This window comes from Argiope bruennichi, chromosome 6, assembly GCF_947563725.1.
Source record: "Argiope bruennichi chromosome 6, qqArgBrue1.1, whole genome shotgun sequence".
Classification (NCBI taxonomy): domain Eukaryota; kingdom Metazoa; phylum Arthropoda; class Arachnida; order Araneae; family Araneidae; genus Argiope; species Argiope bruennichi.
The window spans coordinates 123,910,975-123,928,715 of NC_079156.1; the positions used below are offsets into that span (position 1 = coordinate 123,910,975).

General features: G+C 31.1%; 1 protein-coding gene across 1 annotated transcript in view; it reads left to right on the plus strand.

Annotated features, from left to right (window-relative positions):
* The window catches only part of LOC129972602 (protein phosphatase 1 regulatory subunit 16A-like), a 107,308-nt gene that overhangs the window by 48,145 nt on the left and 41,422 nt on the right, over positions 1-17,741 (plus strand). Inside the window, exon 2 of the mRNA XM_056086800.1 lies at positions 13,684-13,782. The gene's annotated coding sequence lies outside the window, so the exon portion shown is untranslated. The remainder of the gene's footprint in view (positions 1-13,683; positions 13,783-17,741) is intronic.

Genomic DNA, 17,741 nt, shown 5'->3' on the forward strand with positions numbered 1-17,741 from the left:
GAAAATTTGAAACTGAACTTTTAACACAAAATGCATTCGCTTTGAGACAAAATTCGACGAATATCACTGAAAAGGAGTTGCAATTAAAATTGTTGGTGAAATATTGATTTTAAACAATAAAATAACAGAATACTCAATTATGATTCTAAAACTTAAATTAAAAGAAAAATGCAATAAAATAAACTTTAAAAAACAATAAGAGAAAGTGGAAACAAATCCATAGATTGAAGGAAAACAGTTGGTAAGAATGAAAGAGAGAAAGCTCCAATTGGCATAGCGCCAAACCCGGGATGCCAAAAATCCAACTCAAGCCAAATTAAATTTCAAATGCAGAGATTGTCGCTTTTCATATCTCAATATATTAATTACACCGTGTTACGCGCAATGGACGAATTCTGGCGTGGTTTAGATCTATTTGCTAAGCTATTCCAACCTAAAGCTCTTACTGGTTCATTTTTTGTCTGATTTTTACTTTTCTCGGATACGAAAGATATTATAAATGAAACATTCAACTCGAGATTTTGACGAATCTCCTCGTTTCAGACCTTCACGAGCATTATGAGGAATCTTACGCCTTGAATACTAATAATTCTATTTAACCAAATTATTATACTAAATTATTATACCAAATATTGAGTAGCAATTCTATTTAACCAGCATGATTCACTAACAAAATTGTGACCGATCTCAGTCTTTGCTGTGAAGACTAAAGGTTGAGACACTCCGCTATAAAAGGGGAGAATGTCTATTCTTTTGCCACATCTTCGTCTATTCTCGTGTATCTTTAAAATGGGCTGACTAACTAAAGTTGTAACCACAGTGATATGGAATTTTACGCATTGAATATCCGGACTAGCAATTCCATTTAACCAGCATGATTCACCAACAGAATTGTGCACGCGATCTCGGCTATCTTTGCCACGATGGACAAAAGGTTGAGACACTCTTCTGCAAAAGGGGTGAAAGTATATTCTTTTGTCACGTCTTCGTCTATTTTCGTGTAGCTTTAAAATGGTCTGCTTAACTAAATAAGGCTATAAACACTAGCGGTCCGGAATCTAACGCATTGAATATCCGGACTAGCAATTCTATTTCAACAGCATGATTCATTAACAAAATTGTGCACGCGATCTCAGCTATCTTTGCCACGATGAGCGAAAGGTTGAGACACTCTTCTATAAATTGTCTAGCTAGGAAGCCAAACAATCGAATGAGGTCGGAAGAATAAACCATTTTGAACCGATGGGTCAATTAATAAAGGTCATTTCGTGAATAATTGGGATTGAAGGTCTGCGTCTCAAACACAATGGTAACCCCATCAAGTTAAGAAAGGCGAACTTTCTCCAATGTCAACGCCCTTTGAAGAACAGAAGCAATTGTATAAGGAGAACACCCGATTTGTTAACGCTTAACAAACGATATGAAATCAGTGTTTGTGTTGTAAAGAACATAACATACCGGTTTACTATAATGATACACAATTACTTACCTGCTTGAATCATGTAAGAGAAGGATAATGTTTGTTGTGCAGATTTTTATTCTCTCAAATTCTAATTAAAATGGTGGGAAAAACGTGTATGCTCGCCTGTGTGAGAAATGCGTGAAAATTAATTGTTTTGCGAATAAAGTTAGAATTCCCACGCTTAGATTTGTTTAGTTTTAATCTTTTTGTAATTATGAAGCTTTGAAAATAAAAGTGGAAAAAAGTTTTAAATCTTTAAACTGTTAATCCGAGAATATTATGAAGGAGAAAAATTTACAATCAAAGTGGGGAAAGTGTCTTTGTTACTGTAAAAAAATGTTATGAAAATGTTAATTAAAAAAAAAATCTATTAAGTATTTAGTGCTTCGAGAATATCAATTTGGTGACCAATGTAAAGCCATACGTATTTAATATTAGCTTTCCTTTTCGAAATTGAACATCCCTGGACTCTGAATCTCTAGGGTTCCCTGGGCCGCGATGGCCTGGTGGTAAGGTTTCGGCACGTTAGGGCTTCAGGTTCAAGAGGCAATTCCACCGAAGAACCGTCTTTTAAGGGTGTCTGCTGCACGTTAAATCCGCCCGGACTGCTTCGTTCATAATGGTGACGAGGTGGTCAGCTGTACACAACAAGAAGGTTAGCATGCCCAGGCAGCTAGCTGCCTGTTCGGAAATCTACAATTGCCCCTTTTTTACAAATTTATTTATATGGCTATTATGTTACTATCCTCTTTTTAATCAACCTGCCTAAGCACCCCCTGCGCAAATTTAGGGCTGCGGTGGCCTGGTGGTAAGGTCTTGGTTCGGAACCGGAAGGTTTCATGATTGAGACCCGATTCCACCGAAGAACCGTCTTGTAAGGAGGTCTGTTGCACGTTAAATCCGTCCGGACCAAACGTTCTTCCGCTGCTGTGATGTGGAGAGGGGGGTGCCAGCTCAGGTGTTGTCCTTGCATCTCACCGCGGTTCAAAATGACGAGGTCCGTCCCGAAATAGCCCTAGTGTTACTTTACAACGGGACGTTAATATAACTAAACTAAACTCTAGGATTCCCTGTTGGTTGTATGGATATACGTGGAAATATTTATTAAGAAGAAAAAAACTGTTAAAGTGTACATACAGAGCAGAAAATAACAACTATACACAATACAATAATGAAAAAGGGTGTGTTTAGTGGGGAATATGAGTTCAAGAATTTTGATGAAGTTAATTTTTCTTGGAGAAGGTCTTGATTGAGAAAGGAGGAAAAAATTTATTCCTGGTCTGAGGAGCTGATTCAATACTAGCTGCTATACCCCTATTGCATATTAAAATCCTTTCATATATAATATTTTAATATGGAAACTCTTTTTGTATAAAATAATATAGTATACAAATCCTTTTTTATGTTGTATGCATTGAAATAAACGAGAAATTTTAACAACATAATGGTTTTGGCTCAGTTCAAAGTCTTAATGTTGTTCAGCAAAGGAGTATCTGCCTCCTAACTTTCTTATTTCAACCTTAAATATTTTACAGAATGAATAAAGATCGAGAGAAAAATTGTGCGAAAATGAAATTGGTATCTTTGAAAGGATAAAATTTATTTTATGTTGTAATATTTTTTTTTTATCTTAATTTATTTTCTTCGTGGAAGAAAGCCAAAATATTAGTTAATTTCTCTCATTCTGAAGTTCGAACGTACATTTGTTTCACTTGCCCATAATGTCTAGATTTCTTGCATCCCTTTTAGTTATTTACTTTTAAGCAATATTAAATTAATTCGTTGGAATAAATAAAAACTTTACATAGAAGAGGCATATTAAAATAAAACAATCTAAAAAATAGTGATAGCATAATTCAAGGTTAATACTAATTTTAATGCGTTTATTTTTTTTAATTAATAACAGTAATAATTATTATTGAAAGAAATATTGTGCAAAAATTAAACGAATATCATTGAAATGATAAAATGTTGACTTTTAAAATATTGAAATACTTTTTGAAAGATTATTTGTTCCGAAGTTATTGCAGAAAAACTAAAATCTCGGTTAATTTTTAATCGTATTTAATTAACTTTTTTTACTTTGAAAAGTTGACGGTATTCTTTTTTTCCCGTGTGCAAAATTTGGTTGAAATGGGAGAGTTTAGGAGAAGATGTGGAACATACATACATTTACAGCTACATTGACTTTTATTTATATTAATTTTAGTAATAATGAAAAAAGTTTCTGCTTAGTTGCTTGAGAGTAGTTAATATATTCACCGCATTTTGCTCAACATTGCCAAATACGGCTATTGAATAAAAGAAAAATGCTATACAACCCACGATCCGCATATTATTAATGCAAATGTCGTTAGTCAGTGTGATGTTTTTTTTTGAGTGTCGGATGTAATCGATCCTTGCAAATATGAAGCGATGAATGTCTAATATTGGCTACTCTAGCCTGCAAATTGTTAACATCGTTAAGAATGAATATATGTGAAATAACGGAAGTGTAATCCACAAATGTATTCATCTTTTAAAAAGATTATTTAGGCTTTGAGAAATATGGATTATAAGTAGACTTAATGAAACTGGTAACCATGAAACTCAGAGTAAACTATATTACCCATTTTTATATATTAAAATAAAAAGGAATTTTTTGTCAAATTTTTATGAATGTTTTGTGAAAACTAATTGAACAATTAACATTTCATTACTAAAAAAAAAAATCCGATTATTGATGAGGTTATCAGCTAATATATTCTGAAATTCAGAAGATAGTTTTTTTTCTTCAAATAATTAAATCAAGTTGATACTTTTTAATATAAATTTGTTTTCAAGTAGGAAAAAAATTCTTATTAAAAATCAGTTATATGTCACAAAATATTTCTTGATATTTAATGGAAATTCGGGACTCTTTTTTTTTTTAGTCCGATACCTAGTCAAAAACCGAGACTGTATCAGTAAATCCAAGGTCTCTAAACATTTTATATACTTAGAAAAGTTAAAAATGGGGAATAAATTCGTTTCTATTTTGTTTTTGTACTAATTTTTTAAAAAAGAAATTGATGACAATTAATTGGGACATTCGGGATAAATTCGGAGTAATTTTTTTGTTTAAAAAAAACCCAGCCCAAATTAAATCTCTTCAGAGATATTTGGCCATATTAGTAAATCACCGAAAAGGGAAACTAAATTGATAGTTTGACTCGAACATAATTTAAACATGAACTGCCTCTGTCTAAAAAAAGATTTTATCGTAATATTTTTTTTTATCCCAAATGTATTGTAGAAATCAGATTGGATTCACTCATTATTTGGAAATAACTAGAAACAGCATTTGTATTTGGGCCGACACCTACTTGTCAAATTTTCCCTATTTTTATTAGACGTCTTTATTTTTTTCCGCCTGCTAAAAAACTTGCCGTATTGTGAAAATCGGGAAAAAAATAAAATGTTTGATAACCTATTCCATATTAAAGTACCCTTCCATTGTGCTCTTTTTTTTCCTTGTGAACCCTCATGTCGAAACCTGACGCACTTCCCCCAGAATGACTGGGCTCGAATTCCGGCCGACACGCCCGCAGGAAGAAAGAAAGGACAGGATGCTGGCAATAACAATGCCAAAGGATCGCTTCCTCTACCCGCCCGCTTAGCATCTCTGTTTTGAAAGATTACTAATTAATTTGTATCTCTCAATCGCGAATGTGGCAACACTGCTTGCTGTTGTCATTAAGTTGTCAAGGGAAACCATTTTGCTTTGTTATGGTCAATGTTAACGAATTTGGAAACCAAAAGCGGAAAAGGGTGGATGGATCATATTCAAAAAATGGAACTGAGTTAGTAGTTTAAAAAAAGAAAAAATGTGTGATTTCTTTATCCAGTACAAATTATAGAGAATTTTTCTACTCAATAGACGATTAAAAACATGGTGTTTTAAATATAAATAAATATTAATACATTCAAACCGGTTAATCACATTTTTATACATATTTATTTAATTTTACTTATTTTATGATATTTTTTAACATGGAATCTTGTATTAGAGTTTATTTCTTTATTTTTATATTTTTTTCAAACATACAAGCACACACACACACAAAGAAAAAAAATTGTTCATTTCTTTACAGAATTTTGAAATTATGTACTCTGGTGTTTTCTAAATAACAGTGCAGTATTTTAATTTTATTAGAACTTCATTATTAGCGAAACGATTGGTTTAGTTAAATTTTGATTCTATGCGAGTGGTGCCACCTATTGAAGAACTGACTGAAAATGGATTTCTAGATTCAGTGGTATTAAAATTATAAACTAAAAGCTATGAAACAGAAAATAATTTTTTAAAAAATATCTATTTTTATTGCATTAATGAAAGTATGTTTTTAAAAATTATTTTCATATAAATTTATTCTTATTTTAACTCATTTAGAGTACATATTTTCTATTTTGTTCACTTGAAAATTACAAAAGGGGGGGAAAAAAACTAACATAGAGAATTTCGAAGTCTTTCAAGATCAGCAATGTCCTGGCAACAAGTTTCAACTTAGAAATTGAGGGATTTCGGGTTCAAGTTCTTCTAAGCAACCAAATATTCGCAGGCTTGGTGCGCACTAAAGCTATTCGAGTTCGACAAACACCCCTAAAGGATGTTTCATTGGCACACAAATCTGGACAGGAGATACCGGCTCTGGTATCATTCCAAAATAGTTCTCATATAGCTTCGAAAAGGAGGCACTGATATAACAGAACTCACCTTTACAAATTTGCATCCTTTGAGGCGATTTCTGTGATTCATAAAAAAAGCATTAAATTATTTCTTTCAAAAGATGATCAGTTAATGAAAATGTATTAACTTGATCATTTTTGTTGTTTAAAATTGCTGGTGCACTTGTTTTACCTATCTAAATTCAAACGAATTAACATTCAAAAAGTTTTTATTGGAAAAAGCAGCATGACGATATAGTATTACTGCTCACATATTTTGATCGGAATTTAATGGAGGGAAAAAAAAGTGTATATATATACTTTCTGGTATACGAAAAAGAAAAACTTTTAATCATAAAAATTCGAATTCGAGGCTTTGATGAATCACCATGTTTCAGATTATTATTCCAACTACGCGTTTTCCTTTTTATTCGTAGATTTCAACATTCCTACTTTGATTTCTAAAATATATATTAGATATGAGCATATTATAGATCAGTAAAATCTTTTTTAGTAGAATATTCCTTTTTCTTTAAAATATATTTCAAGACTCTAAGACGTGTTGAAGGTATTTATTTTCTTGAGGACTGAAAAGAACCCGATACTACTGTTAACAGAAATGTAAACCAAAGACTTTAAAAATTTCTGTGTGAACAACGATACAAAGAATAATAAAATGAGGTTTAAAATCGTAAGGATAAAAAATCAATCAAATCGATTTTAAAAATGATATCAAACCTAAACAATAACTAAAATGAATACCTCTTATGCTCATGCTTTCAAATAGTATGCTACACACACCCCTCAAGAATTATGTAAATACCTGTTGCTTCCTCATATCCTATTGTTTTTATGCATTAGTCTTTTTTCTCCTCCTTTCCTCCTTTAAAACTATACAATCAGCAGAAGAATCCCCTTCCCCGTAAACAAAACTAATAATCTCGTTACGTTATAGTTCCGCAACTAGGAATTCTTATCTATTATGTTGCTTATTCATGTAATTGGCAATTTCTTGGAAGATTATTCACCAAAATGCTAGTGATTCTTTCAATGCCATTTTCATTCCTTAGACAAAAATGATGTAATTAGCACAAAAACAATTATCTTTTCTATTCCTTATTATTGATTAATTATCGGATATTTAAACTGTTGTTTTAAATCTATATTTATAAAGATAAATCTTTGTACGTTTTTATAAATAAATGTTCAGTTTTTTGTTCAATGGTCCATAATTTTTCCAAGGCAAAACACTGTTAGTGTCTCCGGCAATAAATGGGTTAGTTATACTCTTACACACGTAAAAAGAGTCCGAGTCTTACTTATTTGTTCCCAGATACTTAACCTTTGACAGTTTTTGGTTCAGAGTTATCCCATTCATTGCTATTCTTTTTCACTACAGCCGATAATCCTGTTTCGGGACGGAGAGCTTTACCTCTTTTCGAATGGCCATTTCCTGTTAGGAATTGAAAGCCCTGACCATTCCACTTTATTCTGTAGGGATTTGCTCGGGACAAAACTACAGACGGGTCCCTTGAATTATTAATGGGATAGAGTCATTGTCAATGTCAATCCCTTTGTGTGTTTAGCATGGTCTGACTTACTGATTATACGTGCTATTATGATCAAAAGGTAACGGAAGTAGTTAATTTAAAATACGCATGAACAAAATATCGTTTGCTGTTCTTTTGAAGTTCTTGTAACCTCCATCGACATCTGGCAGCAATTTGTAATCATCTTCATATGAATGTTTATGAATGATGTGAGAAGAAGAGTTTTTGTTCTTTCGATCTCTCTTAAGTATGTCTATAATTAAGCAAGAGCATGCTTTTTTTTTTTTTTCAACAATGAAATTTCAGATATATCTTTCAAGCGTGTCCCCTCCCCCCAAATAAAAGCCTCTCAAAAATGCATCATATTTTAAACTTTTGTTTTTGATAAGTATGAGATACATAAATACGATGGCTAAGTATGTGACATCCTTTTGTTGCTACGAAATAATTTCTACCAACTATAAATTAATCAAATCTTTTTTGTTTGAAAAAATAAAGAAGGTTTTTGGTGAAAAAGAATGTTCTAAAAATTCTTAGCTGAGCAAAATTTCTCAAATTAATCGATTTTTTTTCAAAAAATGTGTACAATTATTCAGAAAATCGAATTTCAAAAAGTTAAAAATTTTCAAAGAGCAAGAAATACATAGAGAAACAAACAATATATATATATATATATATATATATATATATTCTTCAATTTGATTAATCCATTTTGATTTTATTAACTGTCATAAGTTCTCGGCTTGAACCACTCTTAATCCTTTTGAGAACCGTGAAGCGAGTATTTACCACCAAATCTATAATTTTTTTTTATAATCAAATATATAGATTGGCTTTAATTTTCATCAAAATTTTCGATAAAACAAAAATCTGGACGTTTCAATTTTATATCTCACATCAAAATAAAATGTATGGATTTGTTAATAATTTAATAGCTAAATTAACTACCAAATCAAATTAATTTTATCTAATAAAATTAGTGAATCACTTTTCTTAAAGGTATTTCAATCCCAAAACATTTTTAAATTACTAATACTAGAAAAAAAAGGGGGGGGGGCATTTTAAAGTTTCAAAAGAGTTTAAAAGTTTTGAAGCAAGACTCTTGCACTGTTCTGGCTTTTCACAAATTTTATTGACTAATAGCAAATATACTCTATAAATTCCATATCCATCATACATGTACATCTTCCTGCTTTCTGTATTTCTTCTTATAATACGCAAAAATTCTCTAGGGAACTAAAAAGGAGTTGAGAAAACGTACGTATGTTTGAAGGATTACAGGAAATGTTAGCACTGCAATCGATTTAGTGAATATTCGCCAATAAAAACTCGTTATCATTTCCGCATCTTTTTGATCACAGCAGTAACTGAAATGTTAAAAAAATGGCGGATCTTTCTGAATCTATTCCTTTACTCCCATCCGTAAATGGAGAGTAAAGCAATGATGCACGACGTTTTTCCAGCGGCCTTTCATGTTTTCACTTTATTTTTTTTGTCGTGTTCCGTTCATTGGATGATGGGTTTGCTGAAGCTAACCTAATTTATTTATCAGTTTTTGTTTAATTGTGAAAGAACAATAATAGTCAAAACCTTTCATTCAGCGGATTTATTTGTTCTAGACTTAGCAGAGCTTGTTTGGTTTGATTCTTATCACAAATCTAGAATATTTGTTTTTGTTGTAAGGAGGGGGGGGGGAACTTAGCTTTTTTCATCATAATACACCTTGTTAATTGGCTACCTTGCTGATAAAGCACTAGATATAACGCTTTAGCATTTCTGATATTATGTGATTCGATAATTTTAAGGATGTTACATCATTTGCCAATTTTCTTTAAGAAATAAAACATTGAAATAGGAATGCGCTGGACATAATTGCATTGTAATCAAAAAGTAATATTGTTCCTGGTTACCAAAGCAACATTTAAGCTTTTTTAACTCTTTGGAGCGAGGTAGGGTAAAAACTACTACTTTTTAGCTTTTCATTCTTGGTAGGATATATTTTAACCCATTTCTAAAAGTTGGAGTTGCTCATAGTAATGCAGTTTAATATTTTATTTAAAGTTTTTCATTGACTTAGTAATGCTTTCACCAACGGTAAATGCGTAAATAAGTGGAGGGAAATTTACACGAATCGAAACGCATCAGTAAATTGTGTGTGATGCAGTGAATCTTTGTCGTTCATAAAGATATGCGTTGTTTTATGATTTAATTATTATGAATGAATAAATTGTTTTATAATAAAAAATCATACTTGATGTCTTCAGGCAATTTTCTTTCTTTTTTTTAAAGCATGCTTTAGAAATAATAAATGACAACATTATAAATTTGCTTAAGTATTTTTTTTTCGGGATGGAATGCATTGTTTTATTTACATTGTTCATATGGAAAAAAAATGTCGTTTTACGAGTTATGCTCATTTAACGAAATTCCACGATACATTCAAGATATTAATGTGATCAATCAAAAATTGGCTCGCAATCTACTGTTTGGCAATTATAGTGTTCTAAACTGTTTAAAAGGATAATACTAATATTATTTTTCTAATTCCCAATGTAAAGTTCTAACTTTTTAAAAATTAAAGAATATTTTTTTCAAACAATATTCATTAATTTACAGCATTCTGAATTGCTTTATTTCATTGAAATATTTGAAATCATAAGAATGTATTTAGAAAAAATAATGTACATCCTGTTAGGTTAGACATTGTAAACAATCCGATACAAACGATGTGCATGTCTTCAGAAGTTGCTCAAAATGTGTTATTTCCATTTTTGTTCACTTTGTGGTTTTGTTGGAATGAAGGCGGTTCGTCGAGAACGCCCTTCCATCATGCAAATAAAGTCCATTCATCCGTCACCTCGGAAGTGGCTGAAAACACCTGCAGAACTCGAAATGGCGCTTCGAATGTTTTGGAACATAATAACTAATTGGGTTATAGGTTCAATAACTGATAAGCTGAAATTAGCGAATTGGGCCAGATAAATTTGGGGTCCTTTGTGAATCTTCATTGAAAATTTACTGTATTTCCGAAAATATGTACATCATATATTTGAAGAAAACTGTGCACAAAACAAAATTGTGTATTTGATACAATCATAATTGTCTGTATCAAATATTTTTGACAGGGGAGAAAAAAACTGAATCTAGGAAATTTTGTAATGCCCAGATTCAACCCGCAGACAAACACATGCATACATTCATTATAATAGTAAGGAAAATCAAACTTCTTTTCCGAAATAAATCTCAAAATATTGCTTCTGTATATTTTACATGGGTAAAAACCTCAGCAAAATTTATCAACCCTAGCTGCTTTACCATTGATCTTTCCTTTCCTATTAGTTGATATATTTGGCGTGCCCTGGAATTTAAATACTTTCACATAATATTATTAATGTAAAAACTAATTTTGTGTAAATTAATATAATACGCAGCAAAAAAAGGTAAAATTGCTATTAATTTCTGATTAACTAAATATGTAACTAAATTTTGTGCTTTGAAAAGTAGATAATCATTCTGGGCCTTGGTCATTTGTAACCACTTAGAAAATGGTGGCTTATCATTTTTTTTTCCTTTAGAAACCCATTAAATAACATATTTATTAAATAAATCCAAAAGATATGAAATAGAAATTTCAGAAAATAATAGTAGTGTAAATCTGAAATTTATGGTTGCCGTATGTCAAATTCATCTTTCTTAAATTTAAAAGAATTAATAACAATTAAAGAAAAATATGTACATAAAAGGGTTTAATAGTATTGAATAGGTCAAATTTTGAATTTTAAGATGGTATTAAAATATTTCTTGTAAGATAATTTGCTTCGGAGTTCCTGTAGAAATGTGGCAAAACTTCGAATAATTTCTAATTGAGTATTTAATTTTTACATTTTGAAAAATTGATGTTATTCTTAGGTGAAATCGGGTCTAGTCGTTTAGAAGGAGATGTGGAATATAGCCACAATGACTTCCATTTATAATAAGATAAGATGAAGTCCTTTTACTCCTAAACTCATCATCATGGTCGTCTGCTTCTTAAAACCTTCCAGTTTCGAGAGAAAGCACAAAAATGCTACTTTACTGCATGTTCTCTGCTGTGAAAAATTTCGATAAAATGCTCCACCTAAAACGTTGCCTGGATATTTCGTCAATTTTTATTTCGTGTGAAAGTTTACAGCCTCCCAGAATGCCATCAGTGTTTACCTACAACCCTCCACCTCCCTTCATTTCGAAAGATATAGCTAAATAAAATTTTGGCAGATCCTCCAGCATCAAAAACCGAACCTAATTCTAAATTTTAACAATATGCGCATTACTAACCAATCATGATGCCTTGTGTTATTGTGTATATATATAATTTAAAATTGTACTTTATTTTGTTAGGATGTCGATTAACATAATTGACTTTATATGGCGGGCGAACAACTGATCGTTGAAGGCCACTAATTCATCAAATTATAATAAATGCAGATTGTTTAAAAACGAGATAAGATAAGCATGCTCCAAAAGCACAATTTTAAAATTTAAACAAAATGAAAACTGTAAGAAAAATATAGTTTAAAAGCAGATTTCATCATAAAATATTATTTAGGGAATTGGCCTTGTAGATTTAATAATAATCTGGTGATAAAAAAAAGTTTACCTGAGATACACCTTAGCACCTTCAAAGATATATCAATTTTTTTATTTGTAGATGGTGTATGCTTACTTTTAATTACATTATTTGGCGCAGCATGGCCATGTCTGGCTTTTGCGCCATTAAAATCCAACAAACCAATCTTAATTACAATACTTAGTACAAATTTAGAGGTTACTCTGAATACGAATGTTCCGATTATGCTAGGACAATCCTATTTTTTTTTACTTTGTCCTAATTAAAAAATTATCTCCCAACAAAAATGTCCCGGATTCCCCTGAAATTTAGTTTCTAATATTTCATATTCAAAAAAAGCTGATCTAAATGTAATTTTTTTTAAAAAAAATTTTTGTTGCTTTTACAATATACAGATGAGTGCTTATTTTATCATGACTAATGTAAATGAATCTGCCTAATAAGGGAAGGGAGTAGTAAAAAATAAAAGTACAAAATATCTCTTTTACTTTCCTATATTTAGAATTGGGATGGCGCGGTAGTAAAATTTGGCTTACCCAAGACCAAATTAAATCTTCTAGGGACCTTTGAACAAAAATTATTTTGAGACCTCGTTTCCCCTTCAAATTTATAAAATTCAGTTCATAAGTTTGAAGGGAAAGTGTTTTCTTTTTATCGATTTTAATCTAATATTTATATAAGTAGTTTGAAGTAGCAAACTATGACAATCTGAAATTGTAATGGTTTGGTTTCAGGTCATTTTCTAAACATTTGGTTTCGGTATATGTGTATAAGAAAAGTAAAATTGAAATTTAAAAGAAATGTTTAACAAAATAGTTGAAAAAAAAACTTCTTAACGCAAGCTAAATAATAATTTTTTTAAAGTATTGGACATTTTTTAAATTATAAAAAAATTGGACATTATTAAAATTATTTCATTTTTTTAGAATTATAAAATAACATTATGTGAAATTTACAAATGGCAATTAATTAGGCAGAATGTTAGAAATAATGTTCAAAAAGTAATTTAAATAATACTTTATTTTTATTTGATTTTCATGGCTTTTATTATTAAATGTTAACACAAAATTAAATAGCTTTCAAATTACCATAAAAAAGGACTCGGAGATTCTAAATTTGTGGGAGTTCCTTGGTAATTGCCTACTTTGCCTATTTAATAATCCGGCCCTGGACTTATTACTAGATTATCTCAGAGTTTAAGTTCGAAACTCGATTCCACTAAAGATATATCATTTATGTCTGCCTTTTAGATGTTAAATCTTATGTTGAGGGTGAAATATCCTCCAAGTTAATATGTTTTGTCTTAACATTTTTTGAAAAACATGTTTTAAAAATTAGCATTTCATGATTTCTGATTTATTTTATTTATTATCTTTCAGATTCTCACCAATATTTCCTCCCTTTCCGGGGTTCCAAGACAGCCCACAATTGTTTGGGCTCAGATAACCAACCAAGACAACCCAGAGCTCGGAAAATTGGTAATTTCATTTTAGTATAAATTCATTTTGTGTCATTTTATATGAAAAATAATTCTCAGCTCTCATCGCTATCCAGGCCTGAAAGCTGTGCCGGACTTACACAGGTGTTTACTACTTGTATGTCATTAATTGAGCATTGCTCTGAAGACAGCATTCATGTGGTATTTTTACTTCAAAAAAGCAATTTAGCGTACCCAAATGGTGTTGCAAGAAAGGCCATTAGCACGGATCTGCGAATTGTTTCGAAACTAAACGCCTTTAAGAATTTTTACCTTCCTGATAAACACTTTCCACTATAATGGCTATTACTGATTTAGCGATGCGTGGTGTCAAATGGTTTTGTACGGATAAGGGAAGGAGGAAAACACTGGGCTTGAAATAAACTCTTCGAGTTCATGCCGTACAACCATTAAAAAGCGACTCGATGCAATCTCTTTAGATCGCAGCACAGAAGAATGGGTAGATATACTAATGTGAAAAGAGGATCGTGAGTTTTGAGTGACGGTGATTATAAAAATGTTGACGAATCTGATGCCCGAGGGCAGTGGTTGTAGCCACTTCAAGAAATGAACAGTGCTCTGGTAGACATTCTTAGAGTAATGAGATGAGTAGTGGTGGAATTAGGTATCTTGTGACTTAGTCAGTGGATATGATGAAGCTCCTCTTTTTATAATCTGGTCAATTTATTTTGCATTTTCAACACATTTCCAACAACATCGAATTAGTTAATGATTTATTTTAGGTTTCTTTCTTTTTATTTTAGTAACTTTGGAAAAATGTCTACGTTCTTGCTTATTAGTCACTACATAGCATCCATGTTTGTGCAGAGGTTCGGTGTATATAAATAAATATTATAATAATTAAATGAATGCAATCAAACAAATAAAACCACTTGACAAAGTGTTAATATTATCCCAATATTTTATATTTCATGGAATTTGGCAACTAAGTTAATAATATTTATTTAAGTGTCCTGCCTGCGCTCCTCAGCCTTCAACCTTAGCGGCGTCGCCTGCGCATTCAAAAATCCGCCAATGAATCCGCTAACTGTCAGAAATGAAGAATCGATAATTAGATCGGGTAATTCATAATTTTTGCTGAATTGATCTGCGTATCATATTGAAATGGAAAACATACTTTCTCCAGAAATTGATGGATGTCTGGCACCACTAAGCAGCGAGATATTGTGTAATTTACTTATAAAGCAAGTATAAAAAATCCAAATATGAGCATATTTGATATAAAAATGTATCCTATTTTTTAAATTAACAAAAAAAATTAATTAAGTCTAAATAGTTTTCAATATATTCATTCATGTGCATTTAAGCATCAATAATTCTTTAACATTTTTTTTTTATTAGACGCTTATAATTATTGTTAAATTCATATAGTGTAAAATTTATGTTAAGGGCTGAAAGTCCTGAAAACAAATGATAGTTTTGTTTTGTGGACAAGCGCCCATTTTGGTGGAACATTGGATCTAATAGTAAAACATGTCCTGCTCTTCTTTTCAAAAACAGAATGGTTCCAAAGATTTTTATCTACCATTCATTTGATAACTCTTTTGTTTACATTTTCATATGACTATAATACCTAACAAATTTTAAATAAAATTGGGAATTCGTTAGCTCTGGTTCTCATCGCTCATTATCTGAAATATGCATGGGCTGAAATATGTCCTTTATTTTTTGTTCTATCGATTATCTCAATGCAGTGGAAAGATCGGTAGAGGAATGTGCTTAAATCTCTTTAATAAAAAAAATCCTCAAATTCAAGAATGTACTATAACGTTCAAATTTATTTGTATAAATTACTTATTTTCTTAAATGTATTGATAAATATGATAATCTCTAAAAATAGAAGGGCCTGGTGGTTTAGTGATTTTGACTCAGATGCAAGATCGCATGCTCAAGACTGGGTCCCGTCAAAGATCAGCTGCTCTTGTCTGTGCACCTAAAAATGACAAATCATGGGCATTCGTCCTCTTACTGCTATAGTGTGAAGATTTGTCAAAAGAAATGACGTCTCGTTATCATACTACATATAAAAATTCCGAAATTTATACCAAACCAGTGCTTGTGTTGCTTTGCATCTGAACATTAATTTTGCCTAAATTAAACTGGCTACAATATGTAATATATTAGCTCAACTATTTGATTTTTTATTTTTATATATTACATAAAACTTTTTATTTAAACACTACGTTTTATTCGCTTTGCGATTCTTAGATAGTGAGTCACCTGACCCATAACATCTGAGGTTTATTTTGTAAGTATTGTTTAAAATATTTAATGAAAATTATTATTACGTCGTCATTTATATTGTACTTGATGGCGAAATGGTTTAAAAAAAAGGGACAGTACATCTTTCATTAACAGCGAATGAGTTTAAAACAATATTATTTGTTATTCTACTTTTAGGCACACCATTTGAGGCAACTCTAATGAATTGCTTTCGGATATGTCTATCTTTTCCGAGTTAGGAAAATTTTCGTCTCTCGGCTCGCAGTCGTCTGAATACCTAAGCAATAAACGTATTAACCTGCATTTTTTAAAAATAGTAATGGGGCATCCAGCGATATCAGATGAAGAAAAAAAATGCGGCGAAAGGCCGAACAATTTGAAAAGAAAAGTTGATCGTGAATCTGCTAAGTTGGCTATAAAATGTGAAAAATCGATTCAATATTTAGGTATTGGAGATAAAGCAAAGAATGCTCACATTGTGTTGCTTTGAGTTTTAAATCAGGAATAGGCCGATCGGAAAATGCATGTTCTCATCATGGAAAGATTTAAGATTCCAGCAATGGAGAATTGGGGCAGCAATGAGCGAATGGAGTTTGCAAACTTACTAATTGGTGCTGACGAATATCGCGTATAATATCAGACAATAATAGGGGTTGACGAGCGAACGCGAACAGGTGGCAAAGCCCCTTAGTTATATTATATGAAAGTTATAGTTATAAAAGCCCCCTAGTTATAGTTATGAAAAAAAAAATTCTTTGTTGGCAAGACTTGTATTAGCGGCGTCTCACACTAAATCACATAAAGTAGTCAATACACAATTCCAATGTTATATTGACTGATATTTAATCCTGATATTTAGTTTTTTTCCTGATATTTAATTTCTAGAAAATCTTGAATAATTTTTTTTAAGAATGCAATTTTATTACTTTTTTCATTGAATTTTGATACTAGTTTTTCATTTGCATCAAAATAATTCTTCATACTTTTACTGCGCCTTTTATTTAAAATGTTCATATATATATATATATATATATATATATATATATATATATTGACTTTTAAGTAAATAATAAAACTTAAATTATTTGAATGTATACAGTTTGGGAGAAAAAAATATAAGGCTTTCTGTACGAAGTATATTATCCGTTTGGATGTTCTCTGACCTTGACCTCCGGGTTGGTTCGTATTCCGATATCTCCAGCCTGTAGGCAACGTCCCGTGAAATAAACCTGTTAACGCCCATTAAGGTCAAGATCTCCTTTCTCTAAGCATCAGTCATTGACTGTTGGATTTATTAAACAGAGCGGGATTTTCCACTGATGCAGAGGTTGACACACATACAATTTAGTAACTTCCAGCTTAATCGCCACCCACAAAATGAATCATTCAGTTTTAGAGGCACTGCCTTTTTTGGTATAAACCATACCATTTTACATCCGTATGCATTTTTTTTTTATGTAACCGTATCATTCATAAATTGTAATATTTTTACCTCCACTGATTCTTTGTATATTTCATGTACTAGTAGTCTACCTTCGGTCGCACTGTCATTACATAATTTAACTAACTTATTCACGCTATATTACGTAGTTTAAAATAATTTCCAAGCAAATTTTACTGAGGCGTTTTGCGTCAAAGTGTTTTTCCTCACTATCTTGCATATAAATATTGAATATACAGTTTATATTTTATGCAATATCCTTGGAGATCGCAATT